Below are 27,582 nucleotides of genomic sequence, written 5' to 3' on the forward strand. Positions count from 1 at the left end.
GGGAACCGCCTATGATATATCTAGCATGGAAAGTGTAGGGAACTCTAAGTCGTTTTCATTGATGGGAAAAGTATGCCTCTCAAAATGTTTTTATCTCTAGGTTGAGATATACGGTTAGCAGCATATACATGTAATCTTCATAGGCATATGACTAAACTCTTCACAAGATACCAAATAACAAGTCCATTAAATCATTACATAACATATTTCTCAAGTCCAAAGACACAAGCAACATAGTTCAACAAGTCCACAACATAGTTCGATAAGTCCACAACATAGTTCGACAAGTTGATTACATAACATCATATCAAATAACAAGTCCATTACATAATAAAGATACCAAATAACAAGTTCAAAGCCACAAGTTGATGACTCTTTTGAATCCATATCTTCATTGTTCCATCAAGCTATCTCAACTTAATTATTTTCCTGGATGAAAGCACAATTTGAAAGTAAGGAAGATAGGAATGGAATGAAGCACGAAAGTAAGCTTGATATCAACAAACAAAGGAAGATATTAAAGGAGTGCAAAACTGATATATGGTAAATAAGACAAGATAGTAAGTTAGATAGAAACAAACCGAATCTAAAGATAACTCATCTGCATGAGAACTTGAAGGTCCACCTCCTATAGTGCTCATTTCTACAAAACAAACAACACAAGAATCAATGGTGATGTTAATATGAAACAACAATAGACACTTGATTGTACCTTCATTCTGAGACATATTCCAATGATACCAATCTTGGAGACACATTAAAGCCTCGATGGTCTTAGGCTTAAGTGAAGCTTGGTCAGGTGTTATAACTTTGCGACTCATGCTAAAGGCTTGCTCCGAAGCAGCACTGGAAATGGGAACAACAAGAATATCCTGAGCCATTGATGCAAGCTCAGGATCTCGCATAGATGATTTGCTCCAAAATTCCAACACATTCAACTCATCATTCTATTTCCTAGGTGTTTCTTCCAAGTAAAGATCCAATTGAGACCTCTCTACATTTGCCCATTGAGATTGAATGTAACTCTTGTAGTCATCGAACATATCAGAACCATCTCACCTACTTCCCCTAGTGTTTGCACTACTGCAGGATGCTGCTAACGCGACACTACGATCAGAGACCCTTCGACGAAACTGTGTGCGATGCAATAATCGCAAACGGTGGTGTAAAAGAACCGTCAAAAAAGGTGCAAAACATTTGCGATGGCAGAGCCATCAAACACGGTTCAGATTTTAGTTGCGTGTGCGATGCAGGGCATACAGTTCAGTCCAATGAACTATTTGCGATGATGCGGAACAAAATAAATGGGCAGCCTGATGAAGGCGCGTGCGATATACAGCATACGGTTCACTCAGATGAACTGTTTGTGAGTAGGCAACACAAAAGAAATGGTCAGCCAGATCAAGGTGTGTGTGATTGAGGGCATACGCTTCGGAAGGATTAACTGTTTACGATTAGGCAACATAACTGAAACGGGTCAGCCAGATCAAAGTGTATGCGATTGATGTCATACACTTCACATGGATGAACTGCTTGCGATTAGCCACAACAAACTGAAACAGTTAGATCGATCAATGTGTATGCGCTAGACGGGCACACACATTCTAATTAAAAGAAGCTTGCGCGATGGTAATAACGAGCACGCACGGTTGTTGGAACAAGACGTGAGCTGACATTGCCTATTGCGGTGCACCCTATGGTGCAAACGCCATGTACGCGGCCGAGAAGGCGTATGTGCCCATGTTACGCCTTCCGGGAATAGTGTCGCACTTATAACTGTCAGTAAATTTTGAGCATGCGTCCCGTCACATTCCAAATTGCAAACCTGTTCACATCTATCAAAACCTAAACGGTTTCTCACTTAGGAGCGTATTACTACTCAGTTATAAATACTACTACTCCAAGATGACTGCACATTCCTCCTCAACTCCTCATCCACAAAAACAAAGTCATTCATCATCCTTCCCTTTCTGTTTGCCATGGCCAGCGTGAGTTCTGGGTCGAGAGATTGCCACCAGGGAGATGCGAGCATGGAAGCGGAAGCACGAGAGATGTCCCGCCTCGCCGCGAACGCAACCGGCATGTCCCGCCGCCCGGCCGTAGCAGCACAGAGGTCCCGCCGCGCCACTGAAGCACCACGCAAGTCCCGCCGCGCCGTCGATGCGGCAGACTGGTCCGGCCGCGCCGCGGAAGCAGAAGAGATGTCCCGCCGTGCCGTGAATGCAGCAGAGATATCCTCCCGCGCCGTGGAAGCCTGGGAAAATGTCTCGCGGGTAGGCGAGGACTTTTACAGGCGCATGCATGCGATCGTCCATAGCCAGATGGATCAGATCTCCGGCTGGGCGAGGTTGCACGACGACATGAAAGCCTCTTTTGCCGGCATCATCCGGCAACTAAATGAGAGCAATGCGAAGCTCCGGGCCGAGCGTGACCTGCTGAGGGCGAAGATCGTCCGAAGTGCAGAGCAGCGGGAGGAGACCGCTGCCTTGTTGAAGACGACCGGCATCATTGTCGAGAAACTTATGGACGAGAATGCCATGTTGCGCATCGAGTGCAGAAGGCTGGTGGAGGAATCCGAGGATGCTCTCAAGTAGCATCTTGAGGACAAGAAAGAGCTCATCGCCGCTCGCCGCGGAGACTAGTTCCCGCGGCCTACAGCAACATAGAGATCAGCGGGGCAGATCGTTGTCTTCCTTCTTCTTTTGCTCTTGTGTATTTCGGGCGTTGCCGCATGTGGCTTTTTTAATTATGTTCCTAAATATGTAAGACAATTATTATCCACTGTCATCGTCCTTATATTCATCATGCTTGCTATAAGCCGCAATCGATGCTATATAGGTCCATCAGATCTTACATCAAGATCCGTGCAAAACTTTCTTTTCTGATTTACATTTTTCTCTCTTAAATCTCGGTCCAGTGAGACACATAGCCACGCCGTAGAACAGGGGCTCGGGCGCCATTAATGGAGACGTTGGGAGGGAGGTGTGCGGCGGGTAGCGGTCAAAGGGCTCTCCTCCCGATGAGCACGCGCAGGGGTTTGATCGCACGCCTCCTGTACTCAAATAGCTACCCCGCACGGCACCTCCTAGCCAATAAAAAAGGAGACACATGGCGGCACGTAAATGGTAAGTAGAACGCTCACAGTTTCAATAATACTTGTGTTTCCGATTTGTAATGTGACAACACTTCTTCCAAAATGACTTCGTTGATTGTTAATGTGTGCGCTTTCGCAAATCGGACAGAAAAATTACCACAGCATGTTGGTGCCATGTCATGACACCATGCCAAGTTTCATGATTTTCAGGCGTGTTTTGGATTTACAGGAATTAAAAAACCAAGTCTCTCAATCTTTCCGGCCGAGCCACGACGCCTAGATGTTTGAATTTCATTCCCATTTCTTGCATGGGGCCTAGAAATTCACCCAAGGACACACATGTGATTTTTCAAACAACTTTGGTGCACTGGAGCCTATGCTCGTAGTTCAAATTTAAATTATGCACATTAAATGCGCAGAAAGTCAATTAATGTATAATAAAGGCCAAATGAATCCGGAATAATTCCAAATTTTAGCACGATACTTCTATTTGGTCTGATATGCTTGTGTAAAAAAATTAAGGCGTTAGAAGGCAGTGTACGTATCTCGTTTCGCATACGGAGGTGACACGTTTCCTCTCGGAACCATGAGCCTTCTTGAGGAAAGCTCCGGTTTGCAAGAAGCTTACATCAAAGTTTTTCCCAATTTGGCCAAAAAAATTACCGCAGCATGTTGCTGTCATGTCATGACACCATGTCAAGTTTCATGATTTTCAAGCGTGTTTTGGATGTACAAGAATTTAAAAACCAAGTTTCTCAATCTTTCTGGTCAAGCCCCGACGCCCAGATGTTTGAATTTCATTCTCATTTCTTGCATGGGACCTATAAATACAGCCAAGGACACACATGTGATTTGTCAACCAACTTTGGTGCACTGGAGCATGTGCTTGTAGTTCAAATTTGAATTATGCACATTAAATGCGTAGAAACTCAATTAATGTATGAAAAGGACAAAGGAACCCGGAATAATTCCAAAATTTAGCATGATACTTCTATTTGGTCTAATCTGCCTGTGTAAAAAAATTAAGGCGGGAGAAGGCAGTGTACGTATCTTGTTTCACACATGGCGGTGACACGTTCCCTCTCGGAACCACGAGCCTTCTTGATGGAAGCTCCGGTTTGCAAGAAGCTCACACCAAAGCTTGTCCCAATTCGGCTAAAAAAATTACCGCGGCATGTTGGTGCCATGTCATGACACCATGCCAAGTTTCATGATTTTCAGGCATGTTTCGGATTTACAGAAATTAAAAAACCAAGTTTCTCAATCTTTCCGGCCGAGCCACGACGCCCTGATGTTTGAATTTCATTTTAATTTCTTGCATGGGACCTATAAATACACCCAAGGACACACATGTGATTTTTCAACCAACTTTCGTGCACTGGAGCATGTGCTTGTAATTCAAATTTGAATTATGCACATTAAATGCGCATAAACTCATTTAATGTATAAAAAAGGCCAAACGAACCCGGAATAATTCCAAAATTTAGCACGATACTTCTATTTGGTCTAATATGCCTGTGTAAAAAAATTAAGGCATGAGAAGGCAGTGTACGTATCTCGTTTCGCACACGAAGGTGACAAGTTCCCTCTCGAAACCACGAGCATTCTTGAGGGGAGCTACGGGTTGCAAGAAGATTACACCAAAGCTTGTCCCAATTCGCCAAAAAAATTACCGCAGCATGTTGGTGCCATGTCATGACACCATGCCAAGTTTCATGATTTTCAAGCGTGTTTTGGATTTACAGGAATTTAAAAATCAAGTTTCTTAATCTTTCCGGCCAAGGCACGACGCCCAGATGTTTGAATTTCATTCTCATTTATTGCATGAGACCTATAAATACACCCAAGGACACACACGTGGTTTTTCAACCAACTTTGGTGCACTGGAGCATGTGCTTGTAGTTCATATTTGAATTATGCACACTAAATGCGCAGAAACTCAATTAATGTATAAAAAGGCCAAACGAACCCGGAATAATTCCAAAATTTAGCACGATACTTCTATTTGGTCTAATCTGGCTGTGTAAAAAAATTAAGGCGGGAGAAGACAGTGTACGTATCTCGTTTCGCACACTGAGGTGACACGTTCCCTCTCGGAACCACGAGCCTTCTTGAGGGAAGCTCCGGTTTGCAAGAAGCTTACACCAAAGCTTGTCCCAATTCGATCAAAAAATTTACCGCAGCATGTTGGTGCCATGTCATGACACCATGCCAAGTTTCATGATTTTCAGGCGTGTTTTGGATTTACAGGAATTTAAAAACCAAGTTTCTCAATCTTTCCGGCCTAGCCACGACGCCCAGATGTTTGAATTTCATTCTCATTTCTTGCATGGGACCTATAAATTCACCCAAAGACACAGATGCGATTTTCAACAAACTTTGGTGCATTGGAGCATGTGCTTGCAGTTTAAATTTGAATTATGCACATTAACTGCCCAGAAACTCAACTAATGCAAAAAATCCCAAACAAACCCGGAATAATTCTAAATTTAAACACGACACTCATGTACTAGTTGCATGTTCACTGTATGTAATTGTTCTAGCAATTCAAACACCATCCTTTCCCTCCATAACACCATTTTGTCTTTCAAAACATAATGAAAAAATCAGGTATATCACAAACAGTTAACTAGAAAGAATCATGCGGGATGCAATATAAAATATCTTGGTGCACCGTCTTGTATGGCTTACGCAGGAAGCTTCGTCATCTACAGTCCACCGCCCCCGCTTGAACTACACTTGCGCGAAGGTTTCTCGTGGCGCCGAGCGAAAAAATTTGCCACCACGGAAATATCTATCTCCCCGCCCCTCCCTCCTACCAAAAGCCACATTGCCACTGTTCCTCCTTACTTTCCAAGTTCAAACCTTCATTGTTGCTTATTGGCAGCTCAGCCTCCTTGCCGGCGACCCTTCTTCTTGTAGCGTTGCCTCCTCGCTGGCTACCCTTCTTCTTGCAGCGCCGCCTCCTCGCCAGCTACCCTTCTTCTTGCAGCGCCGCCTCCTCGCCAGCGACCCTTCTTCTTGCAGCGCCGCCTCCTCGTCGGCGACCCTTCTTCTTGCTGTGCGGCCTCCTCACCGCCGACCCTTCTTCTTGCTACGCGGCCTCCTCGCCGCCGACCCTTCTTCTTGTTGCGCAGTCTCGTCGATATGGTCAGGTAATCCACACCCCACCCACACCATCCTCCTCCTTTCCCGTACCACATGCCCCGACCAATGGCGTCACACCTTCCACCGAAATCACTGCCCCCTCCTCCAATTAAGCGCTGCCCACAGCCATTTTGCACGCAGTATAACGTGGAGCTCAGTAGCATGTGGCCGCACACGCACACGAGGTAGCTATGGCTGCCATGCATGTCGACCGCCAGATCTTGGAGGAGCACCTCGTCTTCGAGGCCGCCGTCGACACCGCCACGCGGTTGTCTACTTTAAAATACAGTTCGTGCTGTTTTCTTGAGGCCACCGCCAATGCCTTCTAGTGATTTGTCCTCTGTAATGTTAATATGCAATCTGATGTTCAGTTAACAGTTTGGTCCTTTGAAATGTAATGTTCCATTAACACTTTGGTCCAACAATTGCTACATTTCCTAGTATTGTTCTCAAGCATTCTTTGTTTTGTTAACTATCTTATCTTCTAGTACATGATTCATTCTGCAATGCCGTGCTCAGTTAACTATTTTGGTTCATTTCGTCTGCTATCCATTTAACTGTTTGGTTCAGTTCTGCAATTTGATTTTCATTTGATGTGGGTACAATTTTGTATTGTTATGCATGTGACACCAATCGAATTTGGCTGTACTCAATACATATTCTACTGATAGTATGGCAACTCTCAGTAACCTGATCAAGATCTTCCTTATGTGTGTTGCAGAGAAACAATGGGACACACTGCGGTTTACCATCAAGGTTTGTTCAAGCAGGGTCCTTTGGCTAATAGCACATTATTGTGCAGTTGCAGGAATCATTCTAATATTTAGGTTTCTTACAATTTGGTCTTGCACATGTAGGTCCTGCTGTCAGAGGCTTAGACCCACTGTTCAACCCATTTTGCATATGGGGAAATGAGATGTCCATGAATATCAATCAAGTCAAGAAACTCAGAAAGATTGTTAGGATGAAGAAACTTGCGACGAATAACAGAAAGATCTTTGTTTGCACAATGAAGAAGACATCATCCAACTATAGGATGGTACCAACTCTTTTACCTTGTTTTTACCCCTTGCGCCATTTCAAAATTTACAACAGCAATTTGTGCATAGCTTTGTTTTCAGTACTTTTCGAAGCAGTTCACCGATGATTACCTCGCAAACCACCTGCATGTTCAATAGGCGAGGAAGGTATTCATTCAACACCCACTGTACAATATTGAAGTCTTGCTGAAGAGGACGAAGGTTGGGCGGGCAATTATCCATAGCCACTGGCCTAAAGTTGCAAGGACATTCAACATCACTGAAGGCTAAATATTTGCCTTCCGCTTCTGTAGTTTCCTAGATGAGATTCATTTGTCTATTTACCGTGTATGATGCTACTTTCCAAAGGTTTTTCATGTTGCATGTGAAACTCAGTGCTGTTGTGTAATAGCGTAACTGAGTGCCGAAGCTATCTGATGTAATTCGATTATGAAATTCTGGTTACTTTTATACGGATATGAAATATCTGGCGTGTTTTATAAGAAATGTTTGTTTGATTAGTACATGGATTATCAATAATAGACTAATTACCCTGCTTATTGTGGTTTTCTATTGCAGACGGTTACTTAGACAGCACCGTGGGTGATGAACTCAAACAACCCGCACGGTTTTCTAGAAAGTATGCGTGTTCGATCAACTAACAATCACACACGGCTTCCGGTAGAAAACTGTTTGCGTTAGGCCACCTTGCACAAACATTTCCAACTGTGTGTGATATACATACGTATGGAAATGTTTTTCTAGGATTCACCGTGTGGGATGTACGTACCTACGGAAATGATTTTCTAGGATTCACCGTTTGGGATGTACATACCTGCGGAAATGATTTTCTGGGATTCACCGTGTGGGATGTATATACCTACTGAAATGTTTTTCTCGAATTACCGTGTGGGATGTACATACCTATGAAAATGATTGGGTTTCGATGCCTCGCCCGATCGCACACGGCCCCAGCCTGTGTCCCATGAGGGCCTATCCCTGACGATTTCTAGGTCGTGTGGGAAGGACCCCCTATCGCCCACACTCACTTGGCGATGGTTCCAAATAATGTCGCGGAAAGGGGTTAAAAACCGTTTGTATAGCACGTCGATGTACCAGTGTTGTAGCAACATCTGATGATGTTTGACTAACAACAGCACCATTATATTCAGCAAACAAATTCTCCAAAGTTTTCTTAACTTCATGCACCCGGCATTTTGCCTCGTCGGGGGCATAAAGTTTTCCATAACAATAGCTAACAAAACCAAGCTTGCAACGGGGATCAAGGACAGCAGCACAAGAAAATAAGACATTATAGCCCAATACTTATCACACTTCTCTTTCATTGGAGCTAGCATTGGTGCCATGAACTCCTTTCCTTCACTAAATGCCTTTAAGACACATGATTGAACCAAGAATACACACTGGAAATGTAAATTGGAGATAGGATAATTTGTCTCGGACAATGTGCATGTCACTTGATAAATGGTTTTCAAGAAATCATGCATGATACCAATCTTTTCCCATTCATCATGAGTAAGAGAGAAGTTTGACTTGAATATGCCATCCCTATTACCAAACCACAGTCACCTTCGGGTCGATGAAGGGGCGGCGCCGTCGGCACGAGGAAGTTGCGCCACCGCTTGTTAGGTCGGGATGCGGAGGGAACAGAGCTCGTCAGGTTGGGGTAGGGAGGGAGCACCGCGGCCGCGCCATAGCAGGATCTAGCCGCCACTGGTGGAGCGGTGGAGGGTTGGAGACGCGGGGTAGGTCTATGCTTCGGGGAGGGTTGGAGACGGGGGTGTGGGTGCGGGGATAGGAGTTAGGGTTTGCGTACTGAGCTGGGCTTCCGGAGTTAGAACACATGATGGTTGGACTGGGTGCCTGGGTCGTCTGTGCGTTGGAGTTTTCCAGCAAAGGTTCGGGCCGGGCTTTTCTTTGGGCCAATTTTGAAGCCCGAGCCTGGCTCGAAAATACAAACTGGCCTATTTCTAAAGCCCGAGCCCGGCCCGAGATAGAAGCGCGGCCTGGCCTGGGTTTTTTGGGCCGAGCTGTCCATGCCCGGGTTTACCCCCAAGTGTAAGGATTTCAAACGAAAACTATTATCATCACACCCAACTAATTTTTTTAATATCATTTCAACTTCAAACTTTTTCATTAGTAATAGACACCATCGAAATCCCTATTCTCAAATTTTGTCACTTTTTGAATTAGTTTGCTATTTTTGCAGCATTAATTGACTTTCCAGCAATTAAACATGGCAAAATTCTTTGGGCGTGCAAACGACCTCCGAATGGGATGAGACTTGACATGGTGTACTCATTAGATACCTGTAGTGCATCGTAAAAATTTGACACTGTTACGGCAAAAACTTGATGCACCTCGTGTACAACCTAGACACACTCCCCCAAGTGTAAGGATTTCGAACCAAAACCGCCCTTATACACACCCAACTCATTTTTTTTAATCATTTCAATTTCAAACCTTTTCCATGAGTAATTGACACCATTGAATGCTTCGTTCTCGAATTTTGTCACTTTTTGAGTTAGTTTGCTCTTTCGCGACATTAATTGACTTTCTGGCAATAAAAATGGCAAAAATCTTTGGGCGAGCAAATGAGCTCCGAACGGGATGAGACTTGACATGGTGTATATATTCATTAGACACCTATAGTGTGTGGTAAAAATTTGACACCGTTACGACAAAAACTTGATGCACGTCGTGTACAAGCTAGACACTCTCCCCCGACGTAGCGGACATACAAGTTGTTCTATGTTTACCAAATATGATTTCCTTATGAATTTTTGGACCCCGTTCAAATTTGAGACTACTCTAAGTTTACTACATACATTTTCTTAGGAATTTTTGGACCTAACTTATGGGCGGCGGGCGGCTATTAGTGTCGGCCACAGCTAACTTCTAGTTATCTAGAATTTATTTTGGCGTGGGTTACCATATTTTATTTGTGGCAGGCATAAATTTGGCCCACCACTAGTAGATTTCACCACGCAAGAAAATTGGAAGAGTTTATGTGTGGCGGGTGTGTATGTCCGCCCGCCATTGCTCTGTAGATACCAGTGGCGGATTCATTTTGACAATCTGCCATGACTACTTTGCCAAAATAGCTGTGGCGGGTATCAGGCCATGCAACATGATTCTCTAGCGGGGAATGGATCTAATTAGGTGATACCATGATACCATCACGGTAGCACATCTAATTCATTTTGAAATTGAATTAGTATCTAAGTGTGTTTTTACAGTCCCATAAATTTTTCGACCCAAATTTGATCTGTGTATCGAGTACAAAGAGAAAGAAAACAAATTCAATTGTGAATAGTATATTTTGTGTTTATGTCTTGTTGTGATGCTATTCATTTTGGACTTGTCTTTTCCTATGAAAAGGTAACAATGTACCAGGGTGGCAATGGTAATTCTTCCTGTCAGTAGTCACCTGGAAGTGGGAATTAATTTTTAATTAATATATATTGTATGAAGGTACACTAATCAGAATATTCAGGATAAAATACAATGTTAAATAGGGTTGACTTGTGTCTTGCAATGACAACAATGTGGGTGCATATTCATTACACATTATAAGTTCATATGTTAAGTAGTATGTTCTATTAAGAGTATAGAAAAGTCTAACCTTTTTTCCGAAAAGGAGGATAACCTCCGGCCGTCGCATCGGTTGATGCATGCAGCCTTTGGTAAGTTTAAAGTTGCCCTTACTTATTCCCGTTATCAAACAGGAATCACATAATCATAATTACGCCACCAATTTAATGACCTTTTAGTTTTTCCTCATGTGTATATTATGGTCGATGCAGCTGGTGTGTTCTCAAGCAATGGTCCAACTTAGATACATGACAGCTAGAGGCAGCATGTTAGTGATGTAGTGGGTTGGATAGGAAGGGCGGTGATTGACAACATGTGACATAGGATTGGCGAGTACAATGGAAAATCTCGGAGGTTGATCCAATGTTGTTGCCATCACAGGAAGAGAAGAAAGATGTGGTTGCATGCTCAGACTAGGAGAGAGGTAACAACACAAGGGGGTGGGCGTAAGGTAAAAGAGACATGCAACGCAGTCTGGCCTTGTTGTGTTGCAACGTCGTAGCTTGCAGCATTGTCGGCCGATGTTGCAACATCGTGATTAAGCGAGTGTCGAGATTCCGATTTTGCAACGCCGCGCATCCACCTTGCAGCATTGCCAACCCGACCTTACAACATCACATATCCTCAGTTGCAACATCATCGAGTTGGCCTTGCAATGTTGCGATTCCATCTTGCATCATCGGCCGCTACCCTTGCAACAATGTATTCATCATTGACCACCCTTGCAACAGCTTAGGCGACCAAACTCTCCCCTTGCAACATCGGCAACCACCTTTCCCTTGCAGCAATACGCGGCTCCTGCTTGCAGCTTGGGAGCGGTAGATTTATCCAACGCCAGGTGGTGGCATGACGGGAATCTCGGTTCGCAACGCGCCCTAGTCGTCCGTCACGTGTAGATGACCTGACTAACCAATTCATATCAGTTTTCCTTTTTTGTTAATAATAACTACACTTGGTTGTACTATGATATGGAGTATAAGCTACTCCATCCATATAGCATGCATCTCAATTAAATTGTACTAGTAGCCCGATCTATGGCTTGGGCCGGAGTGAACAATACCTGCTTACTGCGTTAGAGAGTTAGCGAGTTGGATTCCATCGCTTTTAAACGTAAAAAGAACCTGTACTTTCGTACTCCCTTCGTCTCAAAATTCTTGTCTTAAATTAGACTCCGTATCTAGACTAATTTAAGACAAGAATTTTGGGACGTGGGGAATACAAGATAAAGAAAAACATAAATGAAAGCCAGGGAAGAGCAGCGTACCCATATCTCTCCGTGCGCACGGCTGCCGAAGCATGCCATCCCTGCAAACATGCTCGTCACGCCGTCCGCTATTGTAACAACTTGTAGCAACATTGCCATGTATTTCACCCTACCTATAAATGCAATGATACGCAAGGGCACAAGGCTTTTGCGTATTCCTGGAAAAAAAAAAAGGAAAGAGCAGCGTGCAGGAGCCACGGGCACGTGGCGGGTTAGCGGCCCGACTGATTTCCTAGGAAATCGGTTGGTGGAAAATAAGGGTTTTCCAATGAGAAAAGTATTCCTTTCACTCTACGTTGGTATCATGGAACCAGCTTAATATTGTCATTTGGTATGTAGATTAGTTGGTTAAGCCGTTGGCACTTTAGAGTTTCGGCGATCTGTAGATCCCTGAAATTTTATTCAAACTCTGGAGATGAAATGCAGACGTGTCATTGCTTTTGAAATTGATAAAACAAGAGTGCCAGCACTTTGCAAGTTAGAAAAAAAAAATAAAAAAGTTTTATTGTTCGCACACAATGCGGTCACCCAAGCATTCAAAGTTCTAAGTTCAAGCCATGAAAATATTTCACACGAACGCACGCGCTATAATACGTGTATGTGTGTGTGTCCATAGCACAACACCCTCCTCTCAGTGTGGTTCTAACATTTGTACAAGAATGGAGATTCCCCATATATGTTGGTCATCTCTCCCTTGGTCAAAAGATGAACCACGTTCTATGTAGGCTCAACATACAGATGGTGGGCTGTGCGTAGGCCCAATATGCAGATGTTGGGTTTTGTGATACAAATGAATTGACCAAGCTGTTGTTTGCATATGGGCTTCATGCAAGCCCCAGGTGTCATCACAAAACACGAAAGGGCGTGCGTAATAGAGAAATCTCCCTTGAAATCTAAGAAGATACATTCTTAATTCGAGAGATGTTTTGAGAATGGAGACAATTTGATTGGTTATTTTGGAAGTACGTAAAATGCATCTAAATTTCTTTTGCTTTAAACTATGTTTACGCGCACGCCACTAGATATGTATCTAAAGGTCAGATGAGGGTGCGCTCGTAATGTACATTATGGGGAATGAGGAGAAAACATAAACCATGGTCAACCTGCTCCTAAAATAGACCACTACTACCTCCGTTCTGGTTTATTCATCCCCTTAGTATTTTGTACTCTCTCCATCTCAGTTTACAAGTCTTGCACGTGTACCTAGGTCGTTAATTTGACCAACTTAATAAGAGTCATACATTACAAAAAATATATCATTAGAACCTTTAGGTGTTCTATTTTCTAATGATATAATTTTTATGTTAAACAATTTATTTTATATAAGTTAAATTGACAACCTAGATGCACATGCAAGCCTTGTAAACTGAGACAGAGGGAACACCAAACTTTGATCATAGATTTAACTTAAATAATAATAATGCATGTCACCAAAGATTATATTGTTGTATTCATATTTGTACTGGATGCACTTCCACTAGAAATTTCCCTTTTACTAGCGTAAGGACCCATGCGTTGTAACGGGAGAAAAAAACCAAAATCTCCAATAGCCATTATCACATTTTGTTGCTTGACCGAGATACACTACACTCTCAATTTCGTGTAATAATCAACATTTTTTTAAACTCGTTACATATTTGAAATCATGAACATTTTTTCAAATTCATGAACACTTCTGTAAATTTTCGAACACTTTTTAAGTTCATGAACATTTTATACTATTTTCAAATATTATTTTAAATTGTGACCATTTTTTTAGCAATTTTCTTGAGTTGGCGAACATTTCTAGAATAGACGAATATTGTTTGGAATTTGGTGGAACAATTTTTGAAATACACAAACATTTCTTTGACTTAACAAACATTTTTTTAATGCATGGTCATTTTTCCAATCATCAAACATTTTATGAATGAATAAAATATATTTTTTAATTTTAGGAATTCTTGAACATTTTTCGAATTGGTGAAATTTAGTTCAATTTCAATAACATTTTTAATAAGCAAACTTTTTTGAAAAATCATGAACATTTTTTATTTCCTGAAAAATTGTTTTCGAAATTGGGAACATTTTTCTAAAGTCGGGCACGTTATTGAATCCACAAAAAACTATGAATTATTACACATTTTATTTCGAAATTCACATTTTTTTGAAGTCCCAATTTTTTTAAAATAGAAAAAAAGAAGACGAAAAAGGAAAACAAAAAACAAAAATGAAATTTAAAAAATAGGCCGGCTAGACATGGGCCGGCCCATAAATGCGTGTTGTGTCTTTTCTCAGCGCACATAGCGCAGTATAGAAGGTTTCTACTGCATAGGCCAGGCGGGGATCTCCCTGTGTGAAACTTTTTTATCAGTTATAGGTGGCATCTGTGAGTAATTTTTTGCAACTTTGGGCGCAATTGTGGTGACGTACCGCTAGAAGCAATGGCCTCTTTATTATTACTAGCAAACATGCCCGTGCGTTGCAACGGTAGATACAAAAATTATACGTTGGTTGAATAAGTATGACTAAATACCCTGACATATCAATATCTTCTATTTTAACACAGTGGCTCATCATTTTGCCACTTATCTTTCTTCCGACTCTCGCTGATAATGGATGTGATGTCCATGTGATCACAATGCATTCGCCATGGTAAATCCGAATGCAATGAGCTTGCCACCGCATGGCACACTTGTCAGTGTGTAGCACAAGAAAATGTTGAAAACTTTAAAAATAAATTTCATCTACCACGAGCTACTCCCAACGCCTAGACATATAAAGACTTTCCAGAAACTGATCAAAACGTAGACATAAAAGACTATTGAAATGGTGAAAAGTTTTTTGAATTGACATACATTTTAAAAAAACATTTTTTTAATTCATAAACATTTTTTGTTTAGACGAAAATTTATTGAACACATGAATAGTTTTTTAATTCCTGAACATTTTTTGATTTAATGATTGTTTTTAAATTAGGGCAAAAAATTGAAATTCGCAGAAAAGTTGAATATTTTTTGAGAATTTTCTAAAATTTCATGGATATTTTTTTAGATTCGCGAATATGTTTTGTATAAATTATCATTTTAACAAAATCAAGAACATGGTTTATTTCCTGACAATTTTTTCCTAAATTTTTATTTTTTTTATAATTTGCCAACATTTTTGTAAAATTATCAACATTTTTTGAAACAACGAAAAATTAATGATTTTTCGAACATTTGTAAATTTCGTAGATATTTTATGATTTCTCGACCATTTTTTCAAGAGTCGCAACTTTTTAAAATTTGTCAGTCTCAAATTAATTTAAAGAAGAAGTAAAAAAACAGAAAAGAAAGACAAAAAAATGAAATGAAAAAAAACAGCGTCGCCATGCCTCGCGGGCTGGCCCATGAAGACATACGGGGAGATGAGGTGGGTGAGAAAAAGATGTGGGGAAAATCGATGGAAACAGGGTTCAATCCCTGGTCTTCACAGTTGGAGTAACAGGCTTCTGCCACTACGCCACCGGTCCGCACATGACTAAAACTGGGTATCTTGCGTATAAAAGACTTACCACGACGGTGACTTAACAAAAAAAGGCGAATCGCTTTGTTCACTTATGGATGGCGTAGCGGGTAATATATAGCAACTTCGAGGGTAATTTTTTAGACGGACGACCAGAAGCAATATTTGGTTTATTAGTAGAAAAAAAGTGAATCGCTTTGTTCACTTATGGATGGCATAGCGGGTAATATATAGCAACTTCGAGGGTAATTTTTTAGACGGACGACCAGAAGCAATATTTGATTTATTAGTAGAGATAGAGACTAGCAAACACACATTGCAACGGGAGTTCAAACAATAAAGGACGTCTCTAATGTGATAAACATTCTCATGATCCTTCGTAGGTGCATGCCCTCTTTTTTAACATGACAAGCAATGGCCATTAGGCATGAACGGCGAGCTTCAAAAACAATGAACAACATGTAGAACAATGGATTGATTGAGGGTAGGGTTTTGCAGGATGCCAATTTGAAACATGAGATGTGGTCCTGAGTCAACTTAGTTTACCTTATTAGTTCATTCTAAAATTTAAAAGTAAAATTTAAAGGAATAACATTATTAATAAATGTGGGCCTCATGTCATGAACTAAATCTAAAAGCAACAGTAGCATCAAATAGATTAATCTAGAGTAATAGTGGCATAAAGTAGAAATGAACATCCTCTATGGTGCCAATAATAGATTTTCTGAGAGCATCATACTATCCTATTTAGTCAACTTAAGTGGATAGGAAACATATAAAATAGACATTTTCAAAATACCACAGATAAAAGTATTAATTAAGGGTGCATCCTAAACATAATTTTAGAAATGATTAACATGCAAGATAATAGCATATTTAGTGTCTACACATTTTTCTGAGTGATTTCCATATATAACATGTTAAATTTGGTGTTAAGGTTTCAAAGATATGAATATTTTAAAAAAGTACTTGAATCTGCCAAAAAAAAAAGAAGAAAAGTTAAACTGAGAGTAGCTGAGCCGAACTTGTAGCACTGTGCAGCCCATCTAGAGTAATAGTGGCATAAAGTAGAAATGAACATCCTCTATGGTGCCAATAATAGATTTTCTGAGAGCATCATACTATCCTATTTAGTCAACTTAAATGGATAGGAAACGTATAAAATAGACATTTTCAAAATACCACGGATTAAAAAGTATTAATTAAGGGTGCATCCTAAACATAATTTTAGAAATAATTAACATGCAATATAATAGCATATTTAGAGTCTACACATTTTTTGAGTGATTTCCATATATAACATGTTAAATTTGGTGTTAAGGTTTCAAAGATATGCATATTTTAAAAAAGTACTTAAATCTGCCAAAAAAAGAAGAAAAGTTAAACTGAGAGTAGCTGAGCCGAACTTGTAGCACTGTGCAGCCCGTCTGCTAAGCAACGCTTGGGCCAGGTATCTCTATCTTACGCCAACTGAAATTTAGAGGTAAAAGGCAAAAGAAAAGAGGAGAGATGGGAAATCGAACTCAAGTCTCCCGATTAGAAGACGGGGTATCTAGCAAGTTAGGCTGTTTCTCTCTTGAGCTATAGGGGTGAGCTGAATATTAACAAATGCGACGGCTAGTGACTAAAGAAGTTTTTTCACTCACTGGTGGCATTGGATGTAATCCTGGCAACTTTGCAGAACCAATCCTCTCTTTATTATTAGGTAGAGACTAGCAAGAGAGTCCGTGCGTTGCAACGTAACAAAAAATAATACACGCTCTTAACCTAGTAACCATCACTCAAGACCACAATAGGTCCAGGTCCTTTATTTTGGCGAGGCATCACATTTGTGTTGCCACTTATCCTCCTTCTCATCCTCATGACCATATTTTTCTGCATCACTGAGATACGCCGTCACTCTCAATTTTTTGAAATCATGAACATTTTTTTAAACTTGTTAACATATTTGAAATTGTGAGTATTTTTGAAATTTATGAATACTTTTACAAATTTTCGAACATTTTATAAAATTAGGTATTTTTTTGAATTCATGAACATTTACACTATTTGCAAAAAAACTGTGAATATCTTTTTAAATAATTTTCTTGAATGGGCGACCAATTCTAGAATTCATGAACATCTTTTTGATTTAACGAACATTTTCTGCAGTGCATGATCAGTTTTTAGATCAGCGAACATTTTATGAATGAATAAACTATTTTGTAAGTCATGAACAGTTTTAAATTTTTTTGGATATTTTTTCATTCATGAACACTTTTTGAATTGGCGAAATTTTATTCAATTTCATTAACATTTTTTAAACACGAACTTTTTCCAAAATCATGACCCTTTTTTAATTTTACGAACATATATTGTTAAAAAAATTAACATTTTTTAAGTAAGCAAACATTTTTTGAATCCACAAACATTTTATGATTTATTAAAAAATTTACTTCAAAAAAGTTCCAACATAAAAAAATGTTTTGGATACAAAACATATTTGTGATTTTGTAAAAAAAAATGTTTGCTTACTGAGAAGATGTTTGAAAGTTTGAAAATAAATGTTCGTAAAATAAAAAAATCATAATTTTTTAAAAGGTTTGTGTATTGAAAATTGTTACTGAAATTGAACAAAATTTTGCCTATTCAAGAAATGTTCATGAGTGAAAAAATATAGAAAAAAAATAAAAACTGATCATGACTTACAAAATAGTTTATTCATTCATAAAATGTGCGCTGATTTAAAACTGATCATGCATTTCAAGAAATGTTCGCTAAATCAAAAAAGTTTGTGAATTCTAGAAATGTTCGCCCATTCAAGAAAATTTGTTTAAGAAATTGTTCGCTAGTTTTTTGCAAACATTATAAATGTTCATGAAGTCCGTTTCAAAAAATAATGTTCATGAATTCAAAAATGTTCTTGATTTTAGAAAATGTACGAAAAATTCTGAAAGTATTCATGAATTTGAAAAATACTCATGATTTCAAATATGTTAATGAGTTTTAAAAAATGTCATGATTTCATGAAATTGAGAGTGACGATGTATCTCGGTGATGCAAGAAAATGTGGCCGTGAGGGTGAGATGGAGGATAAGCAGCAACACAAATGTAATACCTTGCTAAAATAAAGAACGTGGACCTATTGTGGTCTTGAGTGATGGTTACCCCCCCCCCCCCCCCCCGCGCGCGAATGACCGGTGCAACGGTTAGGCATCTTTAGACGAAAGAGTAGCGTGTGTTTTTTTCCGTTGCAATGCATGTGCTTTTTTGCTACTAGATTTCCTCCATGAGTTTGAGTCAAACTTCACCGCCCTTGCCGCCTTTCCTACCCCTCCAATAAATATCGGTTTGCGGGAAGAGGGGAGTAGAGGAGAAGCAGACAAGGATGCGTACAAAGAGATCGATCCCACTGGGAACTTTATCTAGCGCGGCGCCCCTCCTGCCGAGCGGAGCTCTAAGCCGCGTGTGACGACACCCTTCTTCTCGGCCCACCATAGGCCGCCAGCGCGTACCTCATGCCTCCTCCTCTCTCGACTGCGCTGCCGCCCCTGCTACCCCCGCGCCCGTTGCCACTTGCTCTTGCGCTACACCACATCTTCTTCGACAGCCACGGGACGCGTCCTTCGGTCACACGGGTAGCGCATCTCCCTCGAGTGGCAAGTCGCATCTCCTCTAGCTGCCTTCAGTCGCGTCGTCCGGCTATGAGCACATCGCTTCTTTCCCGCCACCTATTTTCCATGTCCATCGACAACTATGAACCACATCTACCGGTGCCTCTTTTACCTTTTCTTGCCAAGCTTTGTTGCGGCATGAACACACGCCCTCCCGTGGTTGGATTTTTTTTCCCTTTTTGAGCCTCAAAAAATATTGCGCAATTCAGGATTTGAACAAATGACCATGAGGTTTAAATCCAACCATAGTTACCAGTTCCAGCCGAAGGCTTGTTGTGTTTAGTTCTACTTCTTTTTCTTCTTGTTGTGTACATTTCCGATTCAGGTTATACGATGTTTTTCTGAGCAATTTTTCTTTTGTGTTTTTCATGCACGGCTTTTCCCTTCTTTTTTCCTTTTTCATTTTTTCGTGAACTTTTTCTGAAATTGTGAAATTTTTAAAATTTGTCAAACATTTTATCAAATCCTTAAACTTTTCCGAATTTGCAAAAAAATTCCAAACTCATGACTTTTTTCGACTTCAAGAACTTTTGAAAATTTGAACTTATGAACATTTTTCAAATCCGTAAACATTTTTCAAACTTGTGAACTTTTTTTCAAATTCATTATATTTTAACTCGTAATAATTTTCAAAGTCATGAACTTTTTCCAAATCATGAAATTTTTAAAATTTAACTCATGAAGAATTTTGGAATTCATGAACTGTTTTTCAAACTTGTGAACTTTTTTCAAAGCAAGCGGGCAAAGCGAGCGAGCTGGTTTAATATTGGGCCGCAGCCCACTAACATGCGCGTGAGCACCAACTTCCTAACCAACACTAAAAGCGCTGACTAGGAGCTCCCAAGATAGATGACACCACACACAGGACTTTATTGCCTTTTCATATATTGTTAGAAAAGATGCAAATAGTCGCATTTCGGAAATTTGTATAGAAAATTCAAAAAACAATGTGTCTTTAAAAATTGCTTGGAATGTCAAAACATGAACACTTTTAATAAAGAGCGAACAAAGCTTTGAAGACAAACAAAATTTAAAAAATAAAAATAAATTTGGAATTAAAAAAAATCAGAAAATATGAACAATTTGTGAATTGTTTCGAACATTTTTTGTATTTCTCAAGATTTTTTTAGAAAACAAGAACATATTTGAATTTTCTCGTATATATATGTTTTGTTTTCTTAACAATTTTGAAAAAATTAAACATGTTTTGAAATAGTGAACAGATTTTTGAAAACACTGACATTTTTTGAATGCATGAACATTTTTTCGAATCCTAGTTGGGCCAAGGCCTAATCTCTTTTCTATTTTTTTTATTTTTCTGCTCCTTTTTGTTAATTCATTTTCTCTTTGTGCACTTTATTATTATTTTTTAACTCTTCTCACAAAATTAAAAAAATAATTTGGAATATCAAAATAACAATTTTAAGTAAATATTTTTATTATGATTTTAAATACTTCTTCAAATATTAGATAAATTATTAAAAAAATTTACTGAGAGCACATTGTTTTTCGACATCTTTGAAATAACCCTATTTTCTAGAGTTTTCTTTGTCAAAAGGGCCGATAAATGGCCGGAGATGCCACAACTGGCATATGGTGTCAGCAATCGTTCAAACCTGACATAGGCATGCCCACCTGCTTGCAAAAGTTGAGATTATTTCAAAGATGTCCAAAAATAGACCATGTTGAACGGAGGGTGTCGGGGTAGGCCAGAAGGCTCCGTCTGAGAGCATGTTCTTTCTCGATGTTCTTCAACTGGCCCTAATTTTTTTTCTATGACCAATTAAAGGCATCATGCCAATTTGTTTTGACAAATTTAGCATTTTCTAGAGTTTTCTCAGTCAAAAAGGTCAATAAAATGGTCAGACGTGTTGCAACTTGCACATGATGTCAAAAATTTCTCAAACCTGACATGGATGCCTATTATGGGCATGCCCACCTTCTTGCAAAAGTTGTGATCATTTTAAGGACGTATAAAAATAGACCATGTTGAACTGAGGGTGTTCGAGTAGGCTAGAAGGCTTTGTCTTAAAGCACATTGTTTCTTCACATTCTTGAAATGACCCTAATTTTTTCCATGGACTTGTATGGCCAACTCCAGGTACCATGCCAACTTGTTTTGGTTTTCAACAAATTTTGCATTTTCTTGAGTTTTCTCAGTTAAAAAAGATCGACAAATGGACGGATGTGTTATGACTTGCATACAGTGTCAAAAATCGTCCAAGCATGACATGAATGTGTACTATGGGCATGCCCACCTGCTTGTAGAAGTTAGTGTTATTTCAAGAATGTCCAAAATAGACCATTTTCATCGGAGGGTGTTCAGATAGGAAAAAGGGCTCCGTCTGAGAGCACGTTGTTCCTGCACATCCTTGAAATGACCTCAATTTTTCCCATGATCTTTTATGACCAATTCAAGGCACCATGCCAAGTTGTTTGTTTTTTGACAAGTTCATCATTTTCTAGAGTTTTCCCAGTAAAAAAAGGTCAATAAATGGTCGGACATGTCGCAACATGCAAATGGTGTCGGAATTCGTTCAAACATGGCATGGATGCTTAACATGGGCATGCTCATTGGCTTGCAAAAGTTGGCTTCATTTATCCATAGTCCAAAAAAACTACCAGTTGAGAGTTGGTTGTCACACTAGGCCAGACGAGTGCATCCGTGGGCATGTAGTTTTTTCTAATTCGAATGTTTCTGGTATTTGCAATTTTTGTCATTACCAATCAACATGAACATTTCTTGTGTCCTAATTATTTCTTGAAATTTTTCAACAATTTTGAATTTAAATTGAGTATGAAAATTTTATAAATTAGAATTCTTTTGCCAAAATTATTAACAATTCCTAATAGTTGATGAAAAATTGCAAAACAAATATTTTTAGAAACATTTATCAACTTTATTTTGAAACACAAACATTTCCTAATTTGTGAATACAAATTCAAAAATGGAAGAGTTTTTAAGATAAAAATATTTGAAAACAAGAACGTTGCATGGTATTCGAAAAAATATTACAAATTTTTGAACAGGTTTTAAAAAGAATAATAAATTTCAAAAAGGATATAAATAAATGAAAAAAATATAGGGCAAACAGAAACTTAAAAAAGAGAAAAAAAAATCTTAGGCCTTGGCCCAACTAGGCAATTTGAGGATTTGAAAAAAGTTCATCAGTTTTTAAAAAATATTTAGGATTTTGAAAATTTTCCTGTGGATGGATTTTGTTTTTCTTTTGCCGCGACTAAAACCCAGTTTAAAAAAACACGAGCAAACCTTTAGAGTTGGGGTTCGAATCTCCCGTGGTGCACATTTTTTTGAAGATTAAAAAGAAAGACAAAAAACGCTGAATGCGCCAAATAGGGTTTGGGTATGACATACGTCGGGCCGTGTACGGGCGGTATGAATACTGGCCGCGTACCGGGGGCACCCCTATTTCACGCTTATAGTGAGACGTAGGGAGGCCTCGTGTTAAGCCGGACGCTAGATGGGTCAGCCCAAACGTGCGGGAGGGCACAACCTCATTTTTTTCATGTTTTTTCGTTTTTAATTTGTTTTTACTTTTATTTATGCTTCCAAGTATTCTAAATAAATATATTACAAAAAAATTACATAAAAATATTTGAAAAAATGTTAACCAAGAGTTTGAAAAATATTAAATGTGTATAGAGAAAATGTTTCTCATGTGTACGAAAAATATATAATGTGTGTGAAAAAAGTTGAACATGTATTTAAAAAAGTTAATTCAAGAATTTGACAAAAAGTTAAACAAGTATTTCAAGCATTTGAGAAAAAAAACCCGATAAAAACAAGAAAGAACCGAACAAAACCGAAGAAGAAAATTAAAAATGTAGTGAAAGTTGAGAAAGAAACAAAAGAACGAAAAGAAAAACCCTCGAAAAACCAGTCGAATAGCCGGCCCTTTTACCTTAAGTTAGTTGCGACCTACATTTTTATCACAGAGTTGATAGTGAGCTAGTGGTTTGTTGCTCAACCCTTGATCCAGGGGACCTAGGTTTGATCCCCGTTATCCTCTATTTATTTCCCCGCCCTCTCCATTTTCTCTTCTATTTATTTTATTAAGTGTTCGCTAATGGGCCGGCCTTTTAAATGCTCGCTAGTGGGCTCGTCCGTACCGTTGACGTATTTTCAAAAAGGACCATCATACCCTTTGTTACGATTCACTAAAAATAATCCTTTATTATGAAAGGATATGGAGAGTTCTCCTCCGTTAATGTGTTTAATGGATTGTACCGAAGCAAAAGTGTTAATTTGTATGTTTCCCTCTTTCAAAATACAAAAAAAATAACTAACACAAACGTCTTATCTTGCTTCACATCAGGGAGATGCTCAAATATACCTAGATATGGCTGCATACCATAGTATTGCTGTTACACTTGGTAGAGCTGGCCTTCTCAATGAGCTAATTAAGATAATTGATTATGTGAGATAGAAGCCTTCAAAAGGGTAATGATGATGCGACGCAAATATTGGGATCCTTTGTTGGAGCCGGATGTTCTCGTTTATAACTCGTGTGTTCTTCTTGTGTTGAAATCTTCATAGATAAGTAGATACTAGTGCGTGGATTACATTCTGCAACTTTTCTTTTCTTTCCTTTTTCCTAGTTCCCTCTTGGAAGAAGTCTTGATCTTGTTGAAAAGTTGATTGTCTTGTCACTTCAACCTTTGGTTGATGATACGTTTTTTGACACTACATAGTGTCAAAATGTTTTATATTATTGGATGGAGAGTACTTAACTGAGATTATGTGGTACTCCATTTTTATATATAAGGCCACACATTCAGATTGCAGGTATCAATGTAGAATTTAATGCCTACCTTGCAAGTTAGTTTTTCTTTTCATGTTTTCTTGAGGGGATTTCTTTTCGTTTATTGGGATCATTAACACACCGCATGCATGCAAGAAAACTGAGTAAAGGAAGTAGTTGACTATCACTACGACTGCATGCATGCAAATATACGAAAAAATATCATTAATTTTTTCTTAATTATTGTTGGTGGCCTTGTATAGATGTAAAATGTATATTCTATAATGATCTTATATAAGTAAACTAGCGGGGTGACCCGCGCATTTGCGCGGCTAGATTATGAATGAAAATTTTTCTTTACATTTTTTTAATGTACATTGTGAAAACGTTCTTAGTTACACATGAAAAATTATTTTGGAAGGCATGCCCTAAAATAGTAATGTTATTTCTTGGTAACACGTTATTCTGAAACATATTTCAAATATGTTATACAAAAAGTCTCCAAGATGAATTTATGTTCAAAAAATGCTTAAATTGCTTCTTCATATGCATTAGGAACGTCTTTGTGTGATAATATTTAATTATATCACTTACGTATTAACACACATGATAATTCTATATAAATATAAACGGTAGAGAATTATTGTAGAAGTACGTAGTATCGTCATCCCGCAGTTATATGACTGAAATTATGTGATTTTATTTGCCAAATTTTGCCTTCTTAACTCCAAGCATTTGAGTACTTATCCGAGAAAGAGTTCTTTACTATACGTGTTGTTTTCTCTTACTCCTCCCAACCTGAAATTCTATCATTTCGATTTAAATTATTATAAGGTCAAGTGGAACACTCTTATCCTTGCTAAGCTGGAGTTGCAAACGCGCCCTTGGGATGTCTCACCAAAGTTGAAATACATTAGGATACCTTTTGTATTTTGATTGTATGTTAGCAGCGGCACCTTTTGGTGCTTTTGCATTATGTATGTTGAATGGCATGTCTACTTTTCCTCCTATAATTCTTTTTTATGTTTTCTCTCCCAAGAGATATTTTCATAATTCCTAAAATGATAAAAAAAGTTATGAGTTCGCGATATCTTAGTTGATAGAGAAAAACATATTATAGGTAGACATTATCAATCAATCGAAGCTCCTGATTGATCGTCAAGAGGAGAACTTTGTTATCCGGCTGGTGCATCTTCTCATCTATGTCAGTGACCATGTGGATGTGGCCGACGACCTGACCAGGTCTTGCATTGTGCGTGGTTCGTACTGCTTGCCATCACGATTTGGGCGGCCTCCAAGATCAAGCCCATCAAGATGTATCTAACAATCATGCTAGCCCAATTCTTCTTTCTAGCAACCCGGAACTTCAATCTGCCTGTTGTCTCCATCTCCGGCAAGCACTCCATGACAACCAAGCAATCCTCGAAGGATCTTTGAAGCGTTCAATCATTCTATGGCGGCGGTGGCGGTCGCTAATGCATACGTGCAACGTGAGACTTCTTTTTTTAAGGAGAGAGAGAGAGAGCAGGCTAGGCTTTCTTTTATAATTCCTTATTCTATGTTTGGTCTAACTTATGCGTGTAAGTTTTCTTAGGGAAAGGTGGACTTTTTTTGTACGTGTCAAGGTTATTTTTACTTGCCTATTGCTCGCTCCCCTAAAAAATCCTTCCCTATTGCTAGTTTGTTGTCACGTGTATTATTTGCCTATTTTTAGTTTTCTTCGAAAGACCTAAATATTCTGGTTGTATATGTGTCTATTTTTTTGCATGGTTATATGTGTCCATGTTGGACGAATTGCCTAAAATCTCAATCGCTAATCATCTTAGTTTCTAGAGTGTCAAATCAGCACCGTTCATTTTCTAGAGTGCCTCTTTAGCCATGAAGTTATTATATTCTCCTTATGTGGCATGTTTTCTCGTCAATCCCCACTATGAAATAAATGTAGTTGTAGTATCGGGTTACTTGCTTTTAACTATTTGTCCAGAAAATTCACTTTCAGTTATTATGTCAAAATCCGATCATACTATCTTACTTTCCTAGATTCATTAAACCCTAACTCCTATGGCATTGAAGTGTGATTATTAGTTAGGTATAGGCTGCTAGTGACGTGGAGTACGCTAGTACCCCTTTTTATATAACAAAATTTAATTGATTTATATCATACTATGCACTCAACTACTATATCATTTATTTTACAAAATAAATAATTTCAAGCATGGTGGTTCAAATGTGATGTTTATCCGCCGTAATGAGCACGTGTAGGCCTTCTAGGATTTTTTACATATGATTTTGTGTTGCCTGTTTCTAACTGCATTTTCGAGGTCGTATTTGTGTGGTATGTATTGATGATGGCATAAGTGTCAGAGTATGCATGTCTAGTGTTCTATATTGATGATGTTCGGGAACCTTTGAGGCTTTGAATCAGCCGAGCACCACCAGGTATTCATGTGTCGTCACCGTACTTATGTTGGACATCCTTCTCTTCTTACCCATTAAGTTTTTCTTCCAGTTTCTTGCGCGGTTGTTCTCCTACTATCACATCCAAATCATCCATCCTGTCACAGACATATGACTTTACCCAATTATTAAGAGTCTCCATATGTAACCGGTATAGTGACCGCTGATTTGGTCAGTCCATCGTAATTGGAATGCAAGGTGTTTCACTAATTTTTTTTAATTGTCTCCATATGTAGAAGCTATTAGGGAAAGAAAATGTTCATATATAAATTCACAAAGAAGATGTATAGTACCAAATTGATTGTTTCATATACTATACATATTCATGCTTCAAGCACGTGTAAACTTCATTAAAATAGTACTTTCTGTAACTGATTTCTTTAATGCTCTAGAAAACAAACTTGTAATCGTGAAAACTTATTTTTTAAACGTCACACAAATTTCATCAATATTCATGGAAATTTACACGCACAAAAAGAAGACAAATGTGACTAAATTTTTTTGACACTTGAAAACATATTATTGTTATGGGATTACATGGGAGCTCATCCACTTGTTTGAAAATATCATACCATAAATACTTAGAATAAAGGATCATGCAAGCTGACTCTGGAAAATTAATCACGTCAAGAGCGCTCCAGTATACGCAATGACTCCTTTGCTCCTTGTGAGATGCTCCATAAACGCTGTTGTGATCCCATCGGAGTCGGTGGCCCTGCACATGTTGGTGTCATAGCTAATTCTTTCCGTCTCACGCGTTACTGGCGCTGAATCGCTCCCACTTTGAGACACAGCCGAGGCACTGCAGCTGCTACTCGGCTACTCATGGTGCTCGTATACTACCTGCTGCTCGTCCAACTCCACCGCACATCCACTTCAGCATGTTGTGGTTCACAGCTACCGCAGCCAGCTCGCTATGCAGCAGCTGCAAGGCTGATGGCCCATCCTTCACCCGTTGCCTACTGCAAGCATTGCTCCCATCCTTTTCTTCATCTTCAACCTCCATCTTGCTGCTCTCGTCAGATGGTCGGTGTGGTAACCATTGTTTTGTTTGTGGAAGCAGTCATTCCCCGAGCTGGTGGCA

At 39.1% G+C, this 27,582-nt stretch overlaps 1 pseudogene; it reads right to left on the bottom strand.

The window, feature by feature from the left end:
* Positions 1-417: 417 nt before the first annotated feature.
* LOC147958413 (zinc finger BED domain-containing protein DAYSLEEPER-like) lies at positions 418-27,504 on the bottom strand (annotated as a pseudogene).
* Positions 27,505-27,582: the final 78 nt, after the last annotated feature.

The sequence above is a fragment of the Triticum urartu genome, chromosome 7A (assembly GCF_056163025.1).
Source record: "Triticum urartu cultivar PI428250 chromosome 7A, HENAU_Tu73, whole genome shotgun sequence".
NCBI lineage: Eukaryota > Viridiplantae > Streptophyta > Magnoliopsida > Poales > Poaceae > Triticum > Triticum urartu.